Here is a 23,568-nt window from a genome sequence, read left to right as displayed (position 1 = left end):
CTTCATAATATACCAAATATTTCAAAAAATTCCAATAGCGCGATGTAGGTTTTTCAGTCAAACAATAAACCACGTAACTATTTCTCTTAAAAATACGCAGAATCATTAGCGCATTTACAAAAATATTTTTTTATCTAGAAAATAGTAACTAAAATATCTACAGAAATGTTTTAAAATGTGATTGAAAATAACTTTTTAAATAGCGACATCTATTTCACTGATAAGAAAACTTAATATATTATTTTATTTAAATGACGGTAGGGTTAGAAAAATATGACTAAGTAAGGCAACTTAGACGTTGGCGGATTAATTGTTGCCAGTTGGTACAGCAACGTGTCATAAAATCAAGAAGTGAATTGAATAACGATGTTCCAAAAAATAATATTATTGATCTTTATATCATCTTACCTATCGTTAAAGTAGATTATGCCGTTTTAAATAATAGAAACCAAGATATCAAGGTAAAATTGTGATTCAAGAAGTTCAAAGTTGCGTCCTGGATTACATAACACCGGATATATATACAATGTATCAAAAAGGTGAGTGGATACTTCATATTTTAAAACCATAGAGAGATTAAAAGAATACATTCATCCATACTCATACCCACAAATAAACACTTGTATAACTTTTGTAATTACTGCATAGTTCATTCTTTAGTAATGTTTAGAATATTATCCTGCCAAGAAAGTCCTCTTAGTTCCATAGTATTTAAGATCGTTGGTATCACTAGTTGACTTAGCCCAGAAGATAGGATATTATATTATGAGTACCTTGTACCTTTTTAAAGGAAAAAAAATGTTATATTGTTATTATATTGTAATTTTAAATACAGCAAAAACCCATTTACCTTTTATACCTAGATGTGGCATTAATATGTGGGTTGGTATGTCGAAATGTCCAATTGTAAAATAAATATTACATAAAAAAAATCTGTCATCGTACTACGCTAGTGAAGGTAAATTTAGTTTTTAATTGATATAATTAATGGAATAAGAATATAATTCATGTGAACAAGTTATAAAGGTAAACTAACCTTACCATATGTCTTAAAGGATATCGTGTACCAAAAAACGGATCCAATAGTTTTGTTAGCAAATTGCTACATAGGTAGCCTTAAAGTTAAAAACGCGGTTATAATAATAATTGTGGTCTTAATCTGCTCGTTAGTAGGTGTAAGTAACATACGAGTACGTAACCGAATAAAAATCGGCTTAGTAATTTGTCAGTAAAGTAGTCACCCAAACACACTCACAAACTTTAATTCCATCGTTGGCGTTGTTAAAAAAAGATAACAAATTCTCCACAGTAATTAGGTACCTATGCCTAAAGCGCTATCGAATGGCCCTTTGTATAATTCGACAAAAAAACTGGACAGTAGTTTTAAGATATATTTACCTAACCAATTTATGTTTGATACCCCATTGAAATCGGTTCAGTATTTTTTTACAAAAAATATCATACACAAACGCACGTACAAACCTCTATTGCGTCGTGTGTAAAAATGGGATGAAAAGTTTTTCCATAGTAGCTAAGTTGGCGCGACTAAGGCCCATTTTGAAACAAAAAAAAAATCTTATTACTTTTACGTAAGTAATGCTAAAACCGCATTAAAATCAACTCCGCAGTTTCTTATTAAAATGGTCAAAAATAAACTTATACTATTGTAAAAGGGGATGACAAATTCTCTACTGTAGTTGTGTGTGGCGTTCAGGACTTTATGTTACAGCCCCTAGTGACCGTTTGATTTTATATTGTGTCTTCTGTGTCTGACTTTGTCATACTGTTGATAGAACTTAGCTAATCGTACAGTCAACTGAATGGGCAGTCCTTTAGACCGGCAGGACCGCGAACCGGCTTCCTACGTAGAGACGGTCTTCCCCCAGTTGCGTAATGCATTTTGACTGTATTTATACCCCACAATTCTAAAAACTTCAATAGCGCGATGTAGCTCTTTCGTTTATATTTCACAAAGTATTTGAAATATTCAACTTTTTGTAGTAAATATAGTTGCATATAAGCATACGTTTAAGTTAAAGTAAGGTTTTAATAGTAAATATTGTTGGAAACTATTTTAATTGTAATTTTTTTGAGAAATATCCCTATTTCTAGGTAAATATAACTTTCTAAAATTATGAAAGTACGACATAATAATATGGAATTGAAAATTAATATTATTGCGTTGGTTAAGCAACCTAGACCGAAGTTAGTAACTGAATAGGTTAACGACTCTCAAGGTTTAAGGGCTTAAAATGCCCCATCCCTAAAAGAGTGCATCACTTACCACCAGGTAATACTGCAGTCAAGGGCTAACTTGTATTGGATTTAAAAAAAAACGAATAGTACACGTTAAATTTTAACCCTACGCTGTTTCAATGCGGATTGGCTAACTTTCACATAAATAACTCTTAACTTTAAGGTAATAGGTGTTAGTTTTCAATGAACGAGACCGATGGTTTGCGTGATCAAATTTATTAAAAAGGTGTCAATGACTTCTTCGGCGTTGATGTTGAGACTCCTGACATGCACTCAGTGCCAAATGCCAGTCGACTTCTATAGAGGTAGATGCACTGGGATTTCAAGGTCACAGGAAAAGGGACCCCATTACCTTATAATAAGAGGGATTTTGGCCAGCTCCCGCAACCACTGGTTTAACGCGAAGAAATGGACACCTCGTTTGTCATAGAAAATCTATCGTATATATACAAAAATTTTCAAAAACTTCGTAAGCGCGATGCAGAATTCTTACCTGAATCTATTTGTCTATTTTTTCTAAAATTTCGGGCAGGGCGACGCACCCTGCGTGCTATTGTTGGGTTTTTTTGCTTACCCTCGTTCGCTAACGCCACGGTCGGCTTAGGGAGGCAATGTTTACAGTCTCTTTAGTTATTTAGTGTACCTACCAAATTATTTTCAATTAATGGAATTATAAGCTATAATTTTTAATTAATTCAACTAGACCAATAATACAAAAATATCCTGTAAAAGATTTATTATGTGAGATTTACGATGTCGTTTAGAAACTAATTAGGGGTATAGATTTCATATATCTGTTGTACCCCTAACAGGTTCGATACCCAGCGGCGGGAATTTGGGAATTTGTAGTTTGAGAATTTTCTTGTATGGTGGGAGGCTTCGGCCGTGGCTAGTTACCACTCGACCGACAAAGACGGGCCGGCCCGCCAAGCGGTTTAATGTTCCGGTACGAAGTCCGGTAGAAACCGATGAGGGTATAGTTTTAACATCAACAACCATATCACTAACAGGTTAGCCAGATACCATCTTAGACTGCATCATCACTTAACACCAGATATTCCAGTCAAAGTCTCTTCTGCAGTACGAAAATAGTGCCAATATCAGTAGAATTACCCCATAGTGAAATTCCATATGACATAATGCTGTAAAGTAACTAAAATAGACTAGCCTAGCAGTTTCTATGGCCATCATGTGGCCGCAGTCATGAGAGAGCGGACGTATTTATTCTATAGTAATAATAAAGCTGAAGAGTTTTTTTATGTTTGAATTCGCTAATCCTATCGCATCGCATTTTTGACCTAATTTTTGAGGATGATTTTATATATAGGCTATTTGACAACATGTAACGAGCCTTAGGTGTCTAGTAACAAGAAAATAGTCCGAAAGAACGCCTAGTGAAATTGAATAGCACGGTTGGACCGAAGCTAAATAGCGGATGAAAGTTTTATGAGATTAACTTACGTATCGGTGTTTATATGCGACTGAAGCCGCGGAAAAGCGCTAGTATTAAAGAATACGTTTATTACATGTAAAGGTTTCATAGTCATACTGGTTTTCACTTACAGAATCCGTCGATAGGTGTTTAAAGCTAAAAGGTCAAAGTTAGTAATTTACAAAACGTGAGATATTAGTTCTCACCTGTTAGAGGTATGACCGTATGGCAGTTATATTAAACCCATGGTCGGTTGCTACGCGACATCGTACCGGAACGCATAATGTGGTATATATATAATACTAACTGTTGCCCGCGACTTCGTCTGCGTTTGATTTTGTTTTTACGGTAAGTTGGACCAGACTGCTCACGGTGTGCCAATTTAATTTAAAATCGGTTAAGTAGTTTAGGAGTCCATCGCGGACAAACATCGTGACAGGAGATTTATATATATTAAGATAAGATTGGTGGTACGTGTTTGTCGGTAGGGTGGTAACTAGCCATATTATCAATTACTTTTCTTTTTCTTAATTAGCATTACCTATATTGCTCCTTGGGATTGTCCCCGGTGCAATATACTAGGTTACATAAAATTCATAATTCGTTTAAAGGAAATTGCATACAATTCTACAATAAACTACCAATTAACATCTTGGAGATGTCTCTTAAAAAGTTCAAAGTTTGTATTAAACGTAAGCTTATAGAAAAGTCCTATTATAGTATAAAGGACTACGTAAACGATAAAAAAGCTTGGGTGTAAATTATAGCTGTAACCAGGTTGCTCTTCTAATAATTTTAAATGACAATGTGAGATGGTGATAACAAAAAAACACCCGGCTGAGTTTGTTGTAGGCTTCTTAGACCAGGACGCGTTTGGAAATCTCGTAACTTTAGTTTTAAGTTTACGAATGTGGTTATCGCCATCATCTCACTACCGTGTAATTCTCATGTACGCATCAAAAGTGCCTCCTATGGGCCTACTTGAATAAAGAAATTTTTGACTTTGACATATCTATTCCTACTTGTTTTCATTACTATATAACTGTCGCCTGCTATAACTACTTAAGGTTTGTAACGGAACGTAAATCTCACGTGAATTCAGTATTTCTACGCAGACGATCTCGCGGGCATTGGCAAGTGTTGTATAATACAAAGTGAACCGTGTATGTGCGCCAACCTCACTATCGAGCGACCTGTTCCAATCAGACTCGCACCGATGCGTCGAGTTTTCATTTTTAATCATCGATGTCGCCCAACCGTGAACGTCTTGGAACTACGAATGTAAACTGAAGATGACGTTTTAGGATCCTCACTTTTATCTGGGTGTTATAGTACCTATATATATTAATACATTTTCACTTTGATCTATTCCATAGGGAACATTTATCTTAAACTAAGTATATCAACGAAAAGGATCACATAAGAGATGATAAGAAAGAGTTCATATTTTTGCATCTATAATAATTTATAAAAACCTACCTATATAAGTACTTCGATCCCCGATTTCTGACGTCATCCGGACGAGAATTTTATCCACGGTCACGCGGTTTTTCGGAATAAAGACTAGTCAAAAACCCAAACGTCAACCTAAGCCTAGGTCTATCAGGAGGCACCATTAGGTAAACGGCTGGGGGGGGCGGTTTCTTTTCCTTTCTACCTCTCCCCAAGTCAACAAGCCCTGGGGCTTAACTCCTGTCAAGTTTTGAGCTCGTCCCAATCTCCCTAGTCACGCCTGAACAACTCTCAAGCAGTTGATAATCAGTTCCAATCAATCCAAAACCAATAACTTGGGTGAGTGTGTTCTTTTCCAGAATTTTGTTTTTCCGGTAGAATAGTATTCTACCACAGAACATCAACGTGTTACGAATCGTTATTCTTTAACGTTACTGATACGAGGTCGAGCGCTCTTCGTACATCTACGAGTGTGTTTCCTTATAAGAAAAACTAGAGAACAAGGCGAGAGTAAATAGGCATTTTCCTGTGCAACCGCGCCACAACCTAATTCCATTATTCGTTTTCATCTGGCATCATAGACTTCAAGTATCAGCCCGCGTTTGACCATAATCTCACCTCATCAAAAATGTTAATGTGGCCTAGATGACAATAATCAGGAAACGTACTTAGGTATCAGAAAAGCATTACAAACCTTGGCGATAAAACGTATGTACAGGAGAAGGCGGTGGGTGCAGGTATATCCCAAAGAAGACCCTAAAGAAGAGAATAAGTTTTTGTGGGATATTGAGAACACAGGGAAGACAACCTGTGGTTAAATGTTAAAGGCCTGGAAATAAGGTCGAATACAATATTCTAAAACTGTTTTTGGTGATACATGAAAGCTTCTTATATTATATTATTATAATATAGTTCTAACATTACGAAACACGGAACCCATTAGTAAAAATACAGTAGGCAATAACCAGTGGCGTGCATAGAGAGTATGGACAAGGTATACAGATGATATAAAATAAAAAATAAAGTTCTGTATGTGTTATAAATACTTGAGGGTAGGTTTTTTAAAACTCTTACAATGTCTTACTGAAGATTTTCTGCATTTTATATCATCTGCATACCCTCTATGCACGCCACTGGAAGTAACAATATACTATGTAGTCACCATGATATTAAACTTAAATAATTCATGCCCACTTCGCTTTTTACGCTATTTTTATACCTCTATGTACTTAGCAGGTGAACTGTCAACAATCTAACACGCTAGGGACTTATTATATTGTTTCGTTTTCGCTATGTCTGTGTTTCGCTATGCTCTGTACCAGGAGCCTAAGTATGATAAAAAGTCATAAACTAAAACTTTTATTATTATTAAAAGATTAGAGATTAGAGCAACAAGAGGTCGAACGAGTTTGTATGCAGCATGTTTCCGATCAGCCATCCACGCTTTTGCCTACAATAATTAATTGCAAGGAAACTTACGATAGCAGAGATAAAAGGTGAACAGGCGTCTGCTTTAAAGGGTTATTATAGTGTGTACCAACGGAAATTTTATTTATTGTCTAATATTTAATTTTTTTGTCATCGGCCACTGACAATACAGCAATAGCAGACTTGGCGTCCTGTTTAGGCGTTTACATGGCACGCATGATAGCCCTACTGATTTTCTTAGACTAGTAGGTAAGGCTACGAACGTGCTGCGAGATAATTATAAATTTACGAAACCCTGATTGCGTTAGTTTTAAATTAACGAATGTCGATCCACCATCATTTCATTACAGTTGTATGTGCCTTTTATATTTTCGGAATTTTTTTTATAAGGTTTGTGTTAATTTTATTTTACTGTAAGTGTATTGTTTTTAACGTATTTGTGTGCAATAAAGTATCTATCTATCTATCCCTCTATTTTAACTCCTACATAAAACGCATTTAAGGTGCGAAAATTTCGAGTATTTTGCATAGATTCGGTAGACCAGATAAGATAGGTTACACTAGGTAGGTTCCAATAATAACTGATTTTTAAATTTTAAATGAGACGTCAGATGGGGGTGGACCGGACTTTGTTGCCGAGATCTTAAGAAAGCGGCCTTAATAGTGAGGCTTTCCGATTGTTAACCGCCAAACTTCAATTTCAAGAAGATGGCACCCGCTGATGATGAAATTTTAAAAAAACATCTTAAAATTATTCTAAAATGTAAGTTTGGATGACGCATAATAATTCTACAATGTAGGTTTGGATGCTTTCTATTACCATTGCATCGTGTCCATTGAACTTGCCATCCTGTACGATGTAAAATGTTTCCTCTCGTGACCTCCGACCTTAAAAACTTTTACGAACAAAATTTTCTTTTCAAATATCATCAGACCTTCTCTTACCTATATAAGTTCGAAGTAAAAACTCCCAAGTTGCCTAACATCAAACAATTTTAGCTTGCAAAAATACGGAAGTAAATTAAGGATTTCCCAACAGAATTAAAAAACTTTCCGTTTTTTAGGGTTCTCTTTCTCTTTTAAAAGCAGGGAAAAGTAAAATCGAGGCAATATAAAACTTTTTACTCCATTTTGTATCGTTCTTGTTTTCTCGCAACCAAAAAAAGAAGTTAGGAATGAAACTTATTCGTTCTTATATTTTTACAGCAAGCAGCTTGCTCCTTGCGACTTCGGCCGCTTGAATTTTTTTTTATGTTTCCAGAATCTGCAATCTGAATCTGGAGGCTAACTTTATATCAGGAATTATCTTGCCAAAGGAGATGGTCAAAATTGTATGGAGAAAAAGTTGACGTTAAAACCACGTGTCAGGTATAAAAAATAATTTTAACTGTAAAATGTTGAGAATTCAGATGGAATAGAGGACTTTAAGACTTAATGTAAAAGTTTAATAAACGTCGTCCATATTTTTGTTCCCGCCACCAGCAAAACTTAGACACCTTATCTCGGGAATCTGGCATTTAAGAATATTTATCAGCATTCTTATCATACGTTTCATTTTGTTTAACAGCATCAAGCGCTCATACTAAAACATTCAAACCTTTTCCAAACATTGTTGAAAGTTATTGTTTTTTTTTATAGTAATAATTCGCGGAGCCTACCGAATTAGTGGTAAACCATTGTCTATAAACACAGCAACAAACGCAGGGCGTGCAAGGAAAAGTCCTGTACTGTCCTGAAGGTGGTAGTACTTCCCCGGACGTACGCTCTCTCTACTACTACAATAAGCATTGTAAACATGTTTTTTGGAGCACTAGAATGCTGTGTAAATGACTTCGATGTGAGAAGTCTTACAAAATATATAAACAAGTAACGTTTTATACGTAGGTAGTTTGTATAGATGCCACAGCAGTTACCACATGGTCTTTAAAGTACTGTAACGTAGTAATATACTAAATCATTGGTACTGTAATAAAACTGTAACGGGCAACGGGTAGTTAGTAACAGTGAGAATGAAGTTTAAACGAGACCAAAGAAAAACAATCAATCACTAGATGTTCCTTGTTTAATTTTCTTAAAGTTTTACTTTAAATGGATGGATAGCGCCTCATCTGCTAAGAGCAAAGTTTGAGACCCGTTTATACAATACAAAGTACAGACGGCATGCGACCTTAATAAACAATAAGTACATACATTCTAGTCAAGTTTGGAAAAGAATAAATGTTAATTAACTAAATTAGAGTCATTATAATTGTTCTGGCTTAAGAATGTTAAATTTGTTACTATGGGTTATTCATAAATCACATTACATCAGAATAACTCGCACAACTTCGACTTTATTGCATAAATGCGAGAATAAATAATAAATTCGATGAATTTTTACAAATTCTTAAAAATTCGGTGAGTTGCAGACTCCAGAATATAAAAAATTGTTTTAAATAGACTACCCATTCAACCAAACAAAGTTGACACACGTTCTCGTTTTTTATTTATTTTTCTGGCTTTTTAAATCTAGCTCTTATTGCATGTTTTTTAACCCGACTATTGGTTCACGTTTCGATGTTCTGTTAAAGTCAAAACTATTTTACCCTTTATTTATTTTCATTAGGTATTCGTTTTCGTAGTGGCACTATAAATCAATCTCTGAACATTTTAATTTTGCACCAATAATTAGGATTCACCATTCCGTTGTCAGACAGACGGACGGACGGACGGAGGGAAAGCAGAGGCTTAGAAATAATGAATAAATGTGTGTGCTTGTAACCTCTTTGCGCGTATGAATTAAAAATTTTATTATTTTTTATTGATGAAAGAGTAAATTGTTCCTGGGGATCTGCCATTTCATTTAATATTCTCTATTTCATTTTATATTCTATTTACAATATATTTCGATATCACTTTCACATTTTATAAACATTGAAAATATTTGTTAAATAGAATAATTGAGAGTAGAAAATTGAAGGGTAGGGTCAGCACATGTCTATATAACCTTGTCATTGAATATTATACAATGTCGCAATCGACAGAAAATTTATTAATAATATATTTTATACAAAAGTTATAAATAAACAAGGATATTCAGAGATTTTCAAAAAACTTTGCTATATTTTTTTTTTTCTAAAACTATTGAATTTTTTAATTGTTGAAGTTTTAAATTATTGGAAATAAATAATCCTAATTGATATTTGCCACTAGCGCTGGCGAATAAGTCAAGAAGCGTGGAGTATATGACACATACCAACGACCAATCCATATTATTATTTTTAAATAGCGGAAACTACAGAGACGTCTGACGTAAGCGTTACTTCCGTCAGAAAAAAGTCTTGAGTTACTCCCTAGTCGCGCCTAAATAAGTTTTATTTCAAAAATAATTCAACCTTCAGCCAGATAAAATTATAGTCAAGATAAAATAAAAGTCGTCCTAATTCCAATATAAACGATGCTCAGCGCTTTAGTGTCACTAATCTTATTACAAGTATTTAATCTGTCAACCGGCTTTTCAAGTCTCAAAAGTAGTTGTCAGCACTATAATAACTCGGATTCAGCGGGCCATTATGGTGAATGACAGCTCGATTAATTTTCTGTAACGAGAAACACGTGTACCGTAATGCTTTATTGACATTAATTTTATTATTACAGGGAGGTGTGGCCCAAATGTAACGTAACACAATATTGATCCAAGCGAGTAGCGACAGCTCGTGTCGCGAGAGTTGAAACTGATTTAAGTTGCAGTGCGTGTGACAAAGGTATACATCTCGCAAAATGAGGTGTCCAAACTGAAGTTATAGACCTCACTTGCGCTGTGGTCTTATGATTGCACGGTTCGATCCCCGGTAGGGACAATTTATAAATTTTTAATTTCTGAATGTTCTCTTGTCTGGTCAAGCGATTTAACGTTCCGGTACGCGTAGAGACCCGTTAGGCGTATGGTACATAACTGCCCCGATGCCATCCATCTATGTGTTCAGGTGGGCTTACTACAATCACATAAAGCAGTTTTAAGTGCAACAATAAAACTTTGACGGCCGATTGGCGCAGTGGGCAGCGACCCTGCTCTCTGAGTCCAAGGCCGTGGGTTCGATTCCCACAACAGGAAAATGTTTGTGTGATGAGCATGAATGTTTTTCAGTATCTGGGTGTTTATATGTATTTTCTAAGTATTTATGTATATATAATTCATAAAAATATTCATCAGTCATCTTAGTACCCATAACACAAGCTACGCTTACTTTGGGGCTAGGTGGCGATGTGTGTATTGTCGTAGTATATTTATTTATTATTATTATTATTAAACTGTTAACGGCAAAGTAAGATGTCAACTAAACTTTCATTAAGCGATATATTAAGCCTGCAGATTGAATTCCAGTAACATGTATTCATCATCCCCCGTCCCCAACCAGTATCACACTGCTGGACATAAATCACTTCTTTTATAGAAGAACTTAAGTGTTTTAAAGCGTACACCCACCACCCTGTTTCAATGTAGGTTGGCGAGATATAACATTTCATAATTCTGTAGGCTTAACTCTACAGGCTACAAAATTTTGTCGTATCTTTGTGTTGATACTTGATACTGATTGAACACTTTTTAAAGGCCGGACCCGGGAATTGAATCCAGAACGTTATGATCCGTATTTGAACATACGAACCACGACACCAGCGAGAATTTTGTATATATTTATGAAGCTATAGATACGATGCGAACGTAAGTACGTTTGATTTCATTCCTAAAAATAAAATTCACATTCACTCACAAAAAATGTGGCCCCGTAAAATATAACCGTAGAAAGAGGCAGTAATTTTGCACGGATGTGTCTCAAAGGATACATTTTGCTAAAGCCAGAAAGGGGTCTGTAACATTTTTACTTGGCTTTATACCTTAGTGGTTATTAAATAGAGATGAATTCTGATTGGCATGTACATACGTAAAATAAAGGGTCACCCGGTTGTTTCAATACCTAAGTTTTATATCACTGAGCTTTTAAGAACCGAATGTGTTACTAGACCAAACTTAAATTGTACCGAATCTTTTTTATATAAAGTCAAAGTCAAATATTTCTTTATTCAAATGGGCACATAGATGGCACTTTTGATGCGTACCTAACATGTAAAAAGTGACATAGGAGTGAGTAGAAGGCGATAAATAAATTCGTTATCTTAAAACTAAAGCTACGAGGGTTCCAAACGCGTCCTGGTCTAAGAAGAAGCCCAATACAATCATAGCCGGTTGTTATTTTTTTTTCGTTATCACCATCTCACATTGTCATTTAAAAACTATTAAAGAAGCAACCTGGTTAGAGCAATATAATATATATCAATTAAGTAAGTAATTGTATTGTTAATTATTAATTACTAGCGTACCCATCCTACCTACCTACCCTAAATTTTGCTTTATTTTATTTAAACAATAAACTTACATCATTAAATTTTTAATTTAAGTCTCATAATATATTAAATCATTTATTTCTCTCCGTATTCATTCTCTTCTATTCTCTTTTCGAGCGGGTGAAGATCATTATCTACCCATGTACACCCAACAATAGAATATCATTATAGTAAATAAAAGCTGTATTTGACAGTTTGACAGTTCAAAAATAGGAGTGCTCCGATCGTCACCAAACTTTACAGGATTACTCGCCAGGTCAATCCGGAGATTCCCCGAAAGTTTCATTGAAATCGGTCCAGCCGTTTCGGAGCCTATACGGAACATACCCACACACTTTCTCTTTTATATGTATAGATTTGGTAAGGAATGTTCTCGAATAGTTCCTATAAACATATCGTTCGTTGTGTACGTTAGGAATTATGAAGTGAATGATCGATCCTCCTTTTTTTATGATTATTTTTTAATAGAAATAACTGACCTAGATGGTAGTCCACATGATGATAATCGGAAACCCATCTATAAACAAAACAACACTTCGCAGGACGTGCAATGAACACGTACTAAGAACCTCATGTGGTAACCTCACCGGAGTTATGCTGCTTAGCGTCAGGAATAAAAATGACGGTCATCAGATAGTGGTACTTACCCGGATAAATTCTGTTACAAAAAGCTTTGCTAATATTCAAAATAAATGTTTAGCGTTCAGAAACTTAATAAGAAAAAACGAAACCCATAGAGGGCGGCAACTGTAGTTCGGCTGTCGGTTTGCTAAGTTCCTAAATTTTCGCGATAATAGATAACGAATACTGAAGTCAATGCTTGTAGACCTAGTGCTGTTAAAATGTTTAGTTAAACATAATCAACTTAAAGGAATTATAGATTAACAATAATTGCACTGTTAATCTTCTATTTCAAAGATTGGCAGGATTGGATTCTTTTAGCGCTAGTGTAAGGAAAGTATACGAAAATCGCTGTTTTCAATTTCCATTTTTAAATTTTGCTATAAATAAGGGTTCGAAATATGATTGCCATGTTAGCTTAATAAACAAATAGACTGAACAGTCACACTATGAATGATCTCAATTTCAGATCGGTGGACTGAAGTATCGTTGCTGAACTGGCAAATGACACCGGGACTACAATTATAGCCTGAGAAATGCGGGTTTTAAGCCTTCGTCGTCTCTAGAGGATATGTTTACCTACTCTCACTATTGAGACAACCATTTTGAACCGAATTTAGTAATTGGGATGTTGTAAGCCACATTTTCAACCAAACTCGGTTTTACACGGACACTGTTTTTATTGTCAGCGTTAGAAAGCCACCCTAAAATTATGTATATATATATATATATATATACATACTACGTAAGCCACCGGCTACCTGCCTTTTTGTTAAATATAACATCGTTGTTATTTAGTCAGGGTTTAAAACTATTCATAAATAAGTACTTGTTTGTAGCCCAGTTTTAGATTTATTTTAATTTTTTATTTAATACATACATCGCGATCTAGCCCCAAAGTAAGCGTAGCTTGTGTTATAGGTACTAAGATTCCTGATGAATATTTTTATGAATTAAATACTTATAATATAGAGATAAACACCCATGTGAATTATAAAGAACCACTGAAAAACATTCATGACGTTCATCGCACAAACATTTTCCAGTTGTGGGAATCGAACCCATGGCCATGGCCTTTGGACTCAGAAAGCAGGATCGCTGCCCACTGCACTAATCGGCCATCATAATCTGTAGACGGATTCCAATTTTTCAACCTTTCGGTCACTTATTTTCGTAGCTTAGCTTTGACCTCGTTCACAGCTATGGAGAAAAGGTTAGTTATCTTTCCTACTCACTCCTTTGTGTTTTAAGTACAGCTTTGGTACTGTATTTAAAGTACTCTTAAAGAATTTTGTAACCTTAAATTCAACGAGCCTATATTGTAAGTAGGTTTCCGTGTAGCTTCGCTAAGCTCCATACATAATAAAAAGCTTTAAACAAAGTTGGTTTGTTTGACGTGTTCTTACAAATTCTCAACGTACATTATTCGAGATATCTAAATAAGATTTTTAACTTAGCGCTGAGAGGATGATATCTCAGAAGTCTATTATAAAATACTAGCTGTTGCCCGCGACTTCATCTGAAATTTTTATGATACATTATCAACTTCAGTACTAAACGCTAGGTGGCACTAAAGTAGCAACATGTTGATACGTTTTGACAAAATTTCCTGTTTTTATTTGTATAGAAATATTTTTTTTAATAATGTTTCTTCTAATACCTCAAATAATGGGTATAAAGTTTCATGACGATCGGACGAGTAGTTTTTGCATGAAAGAGTAACAAACATACCTACAATCATATTTATAAAATTATAATATTAGTAAGGCTTAGCTGTGCCACTCGGTTTTACCCGCGCTAAGATTGAGCGGTAGCTTGATGGTAATTAATACAATTTAAGTAGGATACGATACACTATATACTTATATGCCGATTTGACTTCCAATTGTCGCAGTGGGCAGAGACCCTGCTTTCTGAGTCCAAGGCCGTGGGTTCAATTCCCACAAGAAAATGTTTGTGTGATGAACATGAATGTTTTTTAGAGTCTGGGTGTATGTATATTATAAGTATTTATGTATATTATTCAAAAAATAGTCATCAGTCATCTCAGTACCTATAACACAAGCTAAGCTCACTTCGGGTATACATAGCAATGTGTACAATACTAGTCGTAGAATATTTATTTATTTATGTATAGAATTCTCAGTACCAGCCTTAAGACGTAAAATCCGTGGTGTTAAACCCTGTGCCTCGAAGAGAACGCTAAGCCATCGGTCTCGGTTATTATAATTAATTTGTAATAATAGTCGTTAAAGCCCACAAATCCGCATTGGAGCAAAATGGTGGGTCCATATCGGTTGATGATCCTATGTCTGTGATGATGAGATTTCTTAGTACAGTACTCCTCCCGTGCCTGTAAAACCTGTCGGTTTTGGTTTTTATCACTGATTTGTAATAAAAGTTGTTAAAGCCAACCAATCCGCATTAAAACAGCGTGGTGGCTTAAACAGTCTATCCTGTGAGTGAGGCTACCTTTGCCCAGCAGTGCGACATTAATGGGCTGTGAGTGATGGTGATACATTACACTTATGTTTAAATTAATATAGGTTTAAAATGTTCATTGAAATAAAAATGTCTTTAAGACAACTTCTTTTATAAATGGAAGTTTTCAAAATGTTAAGAAACATGTTGACTTTGAAAATCTGAACGGGTACAGAACATTATTAAACTTTTAAAGAATCGGAGTTGAGTCTCACGAACTTTATAGATGCTACGTGTGTTGGTTCTGAGTTTGAACGGACGATCATGATTCTTATATCTCTATAAGCAAGTATAACTTAAGAAGTTTTTAACTGTATTTTTTGATCGGAGCGAAGCGTTCGTAAAAAGCGTGATTTAAAGATATGTTATTATTTTATAGTATTTTATTTTTCACTGAAAACTCACCGGCTGTTAATTAAGGATGCAGATTTTAAAGGGCTAATCTACGTGGGTCTTTTTAGGTAAGGTGGTAACTAGCCACGTCAGAAGCCTGACCTGACAGGAAAAATTTAGAAATTATAATTTCCCAAGTTCGCGCCGGGATCGCGCAAGGGATCGCGCCCAAGACCTCCCATTTTAAACTGCGGGCGCTGCGTCAGGGAGGTCGGCAAAAAAAAAGTGATAGGGACCCAAAAAAAAAACTAAATAAAGTCGAAACAGTTATTCAGTTTCTTATCACACTGACATTTGAAAGATCCTTTCACTTAAAGCGTGACAAAACACTGTATATCTATTACGTTCTTATACCTCGGTTTTATGATTACATTCCTGGCGTAGTTACTTTTGTGGTCTGAGTGGGAGGTCCTGGGGCAATTTGGATATTTATAATTTCGGTTTTTTTTCTGTTCCAGTCTGGATGGTGGCTTCAGCCATGTCTAGCTACCACCGTACCGACAACGACGTGTCCCCAAACGAGTTAGCGTTCCGATGCGATGCCGCGTAGAAACCGGTGGGTGCAATACCACAAAACAAACCTCCATAGTCCAATGTTCCAGAAACGCTGAAGATCGTAACAAGTGGAGACGCATCGCGGGGGCTGCTGTAGCCAAAGAAAATGTACCACCGTCAACCACGACCACTCTGTTAAGAATGAACGACTAAGGAGGAGGACCACAAAACAGGTTAGCCCGCTAGACGCTTATCACTTATAACCAGGTGAGACTGCACTCAATGGTTAACTTACAATGGAATAAAAAAAAGGCATTAGACTTATTACGGAATAGGCGTAAATGTTTCAGTTCTAATGCGTTTTCTTTGACTAAGTATAAGGAAAATCTAATATGATCACAATGTGACAACCCAATTCAGTATTACCTCTGTTGGTATTATTGTTTTACAACATCCGATACGATATTTCTATACGATTTTGTATGAACAGTTCACTACATGGAGACCTTTCACATGTAGGGAAGAACTGATGTTAGGATTTTAAGATTTTTAATGTGGAAATTCAAAAACGGTGATAGCCTTGTGGCTAGGGCTGGGGGCTCTCTTTCAGGAGGACTGAGTTAGATTCCTGCCATGTTTTTTAATTAAAGCATTTAAACTATCACTTACTGTTACGGTGAAAGAAAACAACGTGAGGAAATCGGTATGCCTGAAAGTTCTCCACATCGTTCTTAAAGGCCACACGCCTACCAAGCGCACTTGATCAGCTTATTAGACCAGGGCCTAAATACAGCGTATTTGTGACTTTTATATTTAAGCTAGTTTGTTGTTGTAGTTTTCTACAACTTTTATACTTCTTTGGCGTAACAAGATAAAAATCTTTAAAAAATGTTATCTTTCGCCTTATTCTTCTGCAGAAAAAACGACACTAACAATAGAAGAAAGGTATTGTTTTTGGAAAGTCACATAATTGTACATACCTACACCTTTATGGTGTCGATTTTTTGTGACGGTGTGCGCGCGCATCGTTAAAATTTACTCTCACCATTTTTCCCTAACGTGCCAAAAGAAGAATAACTTCAAAAAATATTTTCAGTTCTAGCTAGTTCTTTATAATTCTATCTATGATATTCAGATAATTGAAATTTATCTTAATGGGATAAAATGCTTTCTGGTACCGATATCGGATCGAATGGTATAAAAACTCTTAACCAATATCGTCAGTTTTCGCGATCGGGTCCTATGTCAACAGATTTTTATATGTTTTATGACAACATTCTGTTACCATCTATTTTTATACCAGTCGAAAAGCAATCTGAAAGATTTTACGTAAGTATTTTTTTGAGATGAAGGGTCTAAATCTGAAGCGGTTATGAACAAATAATGGGACTGTGTATTTGTGCAGTGTGAGTTTTTTTTTATTAACTTTGGTATTATGGGTTTGGCCTAATTTCAGATGATCTGCGACTACCATAGTTCTATAAGATAGATAGATTAGATAGATAGATTACATAGATAGATTAGATAGATAGATAGATTAGATATATAGATTAGATAGATAGATTAGATATATAGATTAGATTAGATATATAGATTAGATTAGATAGATAGATTACATAGATTGATAAGATAGATAAATTAGATAGATAGATTTAATATTGATGAATTTCTATGGAGTATGAATGAATTTTACTTACGTTCAAATTTATTACCATATAAAATGGTTGCACGTGATTGTTTTCCTGAGCTACAAAGTATCCTGTAAAGTCAGCCTCCAGCATGCAAGATAGATAGATTAAATGGATATATTAAATAGATACATTGGATAGATAGATAGAATAAATGTCTAATCTATTAGTCTTGTATGGTTGGAGGCTGACTTTACAGGATACTTTTTAGCCCAGGATCTGTCTATCTATGATTCTATCTATGTATCTTATCTATCTATGAGTCTATCTATGTATCTAATCTATCTATTTATACTATACACTAATAATGTTATACATAATTATTAATAATAAATTCCTTTTTATTTTTTCGGATCATGTTTTTTATCTAGTGTTACAGTAATTATAAAAAGTGGGAAAATAATTAAACCTTTAATAGCTTGATATGTCCCACATTATTTATCAAATTGATTACCATTTTAACAAATGTGCTGATAATTCTTATTTCATTAATAAATAGTTTTTAAGAAATAATTAAAACTATATTTGATCCACACCCAATACGAGTGCATTTTCGATACACTTCAGCCTTTATGGACACGAACGATACCTCACGGTGTCTTTATACTAAACTAAAAAAACTAGGTTATAGGGTATATCTGTGCTTGATCGGTGCAGTGGTTAAGCCGAAGATATGAGTGCGGATGATTTCATAGGATGCTTGAATATGGTTCAATTTAAATATCTTAGCCAGGTATCAGCCGTATTTTATCTATTTTATTTGACGCCCGGTTGGCGCAGTGGGCAGCGACCCTGCTTTCTGAGTCCAAGGCCGTGGGTTCGATTCCCATAACTGGAAAATGCTTGTGTGATGAACATGAATGTTTTTCAGTGTCTTGGTGTTTATCTGTATATTATAAGTATTTATGTGTATTTTATTCATAAAATATTAATCAGCTATCTTAGTACCCATAACACAAGCTACGCTTACTTTGGGGCTAGATGGCGGTGTGTGTATTGTCGTAGTATATTTATTTATTTATTTATTTATTATTGTCTGAGAACTTTATCAATCTCTGTTTAATGACTGCTATCAAACCAGTGATATATAATAAAATGTTAAGTTTTCTAACATAAAGAAAACTCTAAGAAGACACAGTTAGCCCGAAATTAACGCGTAATAATATACGGTAAGCATGCCGTACTCTAATTATTTTCGTTAACCGAACCGTATCTTATTTACTACATAATTTATGGCATGCCAACTACACTATAAAGATCACACGTTCAACTCCTAAATCGTAGTAGAATACCGCCATTGTTTCTATAATAATAGGGTTACCAAGGAGCTTATTTTGTAAGGACACGTCATTCATTCTTTTTTCTGTTCAAAAATTACAATTCACGGTTTTACCATTTATAAAAGTTTTTTCTCAGGTTGAAGAATTAATTAATGAACATTTTTGCATCGAGACAGGCAATGCTTTGTTATATTTCATCATCATTCTTAGACTCATTATTTTGTTTCTCGGCTAGGTACATCCATTCTTTCAAAAAAGAATTTCACGCTGTTCTGATTATTACCTATCACATGTATATGTGATAAATGGGAAGTTTAATCAAACATATTGTTAACTTCACTTTCTCCCAGAGGCAGAGGGATGAACAACACGTATTTGTGACTCCGGAAACTAGTGCTAGTACATACTGAGAATATATTTTTATAAAAACCCAATACTCCCCAATTTATGGCCCGACCTGGAAATACAATCGAAACTATTACCTAACCTAATCATATAACCTACGCTGCAGCTGGTTATATGATTAGAATTTTTGTGCTAGCAGCTTCCTAAGCGTGTATCTATTGTTTCGTCACTTGTGTTGTAAAAGCGAAAGTATGCGAGACTTAAAACTAAATTTCGATTTAGCTCTATCCCAAAGGAACTGTGTATTTTTTCAATATATAAGTAGCCTATGTCACTCTCCGGCCTTAAAACTATTGCTATGCAAAAAAACACATCAGTTCGTCTGTAGCTGCGTGATAGGAGTGAATACCAAACAAATACACTGTTCTGTATTACAAATATTGGTAATATTCAAATTTCGTTATAGGCATTTTTACTCTTCCTGTGTTTCACATAATTTTGTGTGGTGTCCTGTTTTTTTTACTTATTTCATGGCAATCCTGTACAGTAAATATTCCGTGCGCGCGCGCAGGCGTGTTAAATATTTCGATAGAAAGTCTCCATGGTATTGTTGAGGCTGTCCACGTCCTCGAGGGATAGCGACAACATAAGATTCTCATTTGTTGGTGGTCGGACCAGTATTTTGTGTAAGTATATAGTACAAGTATTGGAAAGGAAAAGCGCTTGTATTTAGGTGCTAATTTAGACTAGTGTTACAGTAAATTTATAAGGTGGGTAAATATTTAAACTTTTGATAACAATAAATTCATATTTGCCAGATATTTATGTTCATGACATTGACTTGGTGGGTATTTTGATATAAATACGAATGCGTTATCAACCACCGCACCATGCGCCGCAGTCCTACATGGACTCGAACGTTGCGAAGATACCACCCAGTGTCTTAGTCGTTTATCCATAGAGTAAGGGAATTGGCAAGTACTTTCGGAGCGTTCAGTAGCCTAAATGTAAGTTTTCATTTATCATTTTAAATTGATTGCATTAATATTGACACCTACGAGTATTTTAAACACATTTGAATTTGAATTTAGATGTCATATTTTTTAATTTACTTTATTCCAAGTTTAAGTTTGCCAGTAGACTTGCTTTATTTTTGTGAGTCCTGTACCCCTTGTGTACCCCTCATAAAAATTAAATAGGATAGGAGGCAATTGTTAAAATCAAATCGTGTACGTCTGTTGTATGTACGACAAGACAAGTTTTGTAACATTATTTTCACTATGTACTTATTATTACTTGAAAACGTTCTATTTTATTACTTGAAAAAGTTCCTAAGTTAAAACTCTACCATAAAAACAGTGAACTCTCCCAATAATACCCATATAGGTTTGCTATGTACCCTATGTTCTTGTACGTTCATACAAAAGAAGCTCAACCACATCACAATGGTGTGGCGCCGCTACCGCAAGTTTAGTCTGGTGGGCTAGTTTAGGGTTACGGTACGATGTCATGTGGAAAACGACTAGGAATAAGGCTTATAATGTTCCATACCAATAACAAGTTAGTCCCCTGCCATCTTAAACTGCATCATTACATACCATCAGGTGAGAATCAAACTTCAGTGAAAAAAAATCCTTTAAAATATATAAAACACCTTACTCCCGAATAAAACATCTTTTATGTGAAATCATCATTATCATATCAACCGATAGACGTCCGAAGCTGGACATAGATCTTTGGAAGGGAGTTCCAAATTCCACGGTTTTGTGCCGCTTGTGTCCCGCTCCCGAGACGCTATACACTATTATACACTAGATGTACTACTATACACTAGACGTATGATCATGATGATATTGAGTGTAAACTCCACATGAATCATTAGCCAGTCCAAGCAAGCAGGCCATAGATACAAAGAATCTTCAATTTTCCAGATTGGAGACCTCATCCATGTCTGCCACCGGCTTTGTTTAGTGAACGCTTTACAGATATCATTAGTAGAGGGGCATCGCCTTGTCTGGGACAAAAGAGTACAAAGAAAAATTGACGCCCTACGTTACGGTGCGGTACAGTGCCGCATCGTGATGTGGCCTAGCCCTTATACTTGGCCTAGAACATCAAGCGAATGATATATATCTATATCTAAAGTATAATGAGTGTATATCACTCAGTAATATAAACAGTAGTCTTACAATATTCTTACCATTGTATTCGTATCCCGTAGTTATTAAAAACATTCCCACGTTCTAGAAGAGCTATTGTCACTCGCATTTTGCTCACTATGGCTACAATTTATGACAGTTTTTCATATTTCATTCACTCCATGAGATCAATTTCTCAATGCTATACCTAAAAGTAATTGTTGAACCATGTGTTAAGTAAGCTGATATAGCTTGTAAGTGTGGTTTAAGAAACGGTTACTCAAGCTAAAAAGTTTTTATGCATTAGAATTGTTTTATTTAAATTAGGTATGCGTTGATGAAACTATTAAAACTGTTTATTTAGCAAGCAACTCGGCAATAATAAGAAATAATTGGTTTAGTTAAATTACTTATTTTATCTAATTATTATGATTATCAAACATTACTTAACATTCAGTTAAATTTGCCATTTTAGAGTTTAACTATTGTTTTTGAAATACTAATTTCTCAAACATGCTTGGAAATTCATGCTTTATTTTGACAACCTTCGAGATAAATTGAAATTGCTGTACCTACTGCCTTCATAAATGCAAAAAGCGGCCGGCAAAAGTTGTATGAAAAACCCATATCTGTCGTGGTCGTGGCTAAATAAATTACATAAAATCTTTCGTGTAATTTAAAAATGGAACGATCTTCTACTCCAAATCAACAATAATAGCCTCAGTCCGAGGCTCTGCATTCTGCTTAGTTACTCTGTTGCCACCCTCATATTTAATCAGCTACAAAATCCGAAAAACAAGAAAACCTTTGTCTGTACCTATATACCCACTATTGACGGTATGAATTGCATTAAAAACTCTTTCACGCACAGCATCCCACATTTTTCACAGAGAAAACTTTTTAATTTTTTTTTGGCAAAACCTCTCTTTTGTGCAGCCAACATTTTGCAAAAAGCGGCCGGCAAAAGTTGTATGAAAAACCCATATCTGTCGTGGTCGTGGCTAAATAAATTACATAAAATCTTTCGTGTAATTTAAAAATGGAACGATCTTCTACTCCAAATCAACAATAATAGCCTCAGTCCGAGGCTCTGCATTCTGCTTAGTTACTCTGTTGCCACCCTCATATTTAATCAGCTACAAAATCCGAAAAACTAGAAAACCTTTGTCTGTACCTATATACCCACTATTGACGGTATGAATTGCATTAAAAACTCTTTCACGCACAGCATCCCACATTTTTCACAGAGAAAACTTTTTAATTTTTTTTTGGCAAAACCTCTCTTTTGTGCAGCCAACATTTTTTCTATACAGCTGTGGTTGAACTTTGTTCCGACCAAAAATAAATTAGTTTTTTCCCAATAGTAAAAGAGGTTTGTTATGTACGGGTGAGTATCTACGTTGGTGCGAGTTTGAATAGGTTAAATATTTTATGTTCTATATACTCGCGAGTCGCGCTGTATTTCTATGACGCCTGATAAACATGATGATACAAACATTTATTGAACATATTAACATTGTTGACTGGCGCAGTTTGCAGTGACCCTGCTTTCTGAGTCAAAGGCCGTGGGTTCGATTCCCACACCTGGAAAATGTTTGTGTGATGAGCATTAATGTTTTTCAGTGTCTTATATGTATATTATAAGTATTTATGTATATTATTCATAAAAATTTTCGTCAGTCATCTCATTACCCATATCACAACTTCGCTTACTTTGAGGCTAGATGGCGAAGTGTGCGTTGTCGTAGTATATGAATTGTTAATTTATTTATAACCTCTCTTTATATTCAAATTATTAATCAAGTATGCCAATTTAAACTATAGCTTTGTTTTGTATTAGCCTTAGTTGTGCTTAAATATTGTTTGCTAGAAATGATTCAGTCATTTATATTATGTATATTATTGTGTTTACCTTATAGTTAACTTCAGTTTTTCTGAAAGTGAAATCGTAGTCCCACCCACTGGGCTATCACCGCTTTAAAGCCTGGCCTGTTTGGTTGGTTGGCATAGCATCGATGAGTATGGATCACTATGTTGATTAAGTTCCATGGCGGACTATGGTGTTATATCCAGTACAAAAAAACAGACTAGAAATTTCAAAAGTACTTTCTGAAATTGAATTAAATGAATTTTGAATTTTGTCACGCTGGTCGGTTTCGATACCCGGTTCGGGTTAA

General features: G+C 35.0%; 1 long non-coding RNA gene across 2 annotated transcripts; it reads left to right on the top strand.

Annotated features, from left to right (window-relative positions):
• The first annotated feature begins 329 nt into the window (after window positions 1-329).
• Window positions 330-16,088, top strand: LOC120631106. Of its 2 annotated transcripts, XR_005659046.1 has the most exons (6): window positions 330-539; window positions 7,830-7,936; window positions 10,205-10,311; window positions 11,160-11,270; window positions 13,041-13,204; window positions 15,904-16,088. It is a non-coding gene; the product is annotated as an uncharacterized LOC120631106 (long non-coding RNA). The 2 variants fall into 2 exon arrangements; XR_005659047.1 differs by lacking the exon at window positions 13,041-13,204.
• The last annotated feature ends 7,480 nt before the right edge of the window (window positions 16,089-23,568 follow it).

This window comes from Pararge aegeria, chromosome 17 (genome assembly GCF_905163445.1).
Source record: "Pararge aegeria chromosome 17, ilParAegt1.1, whole genome shotgun sequence".
NCBI lineage: Eukaryota > Metazoa > Arthropoda > Insecta > Lepidoptera > Nymphalidae > Pararge > Pararge aegeria.
The sequence above is the reverse complement of the archived record's forward strand: the minus strand, read 5'-3'. Positions and strand labels throughout refer to the sequence as shown.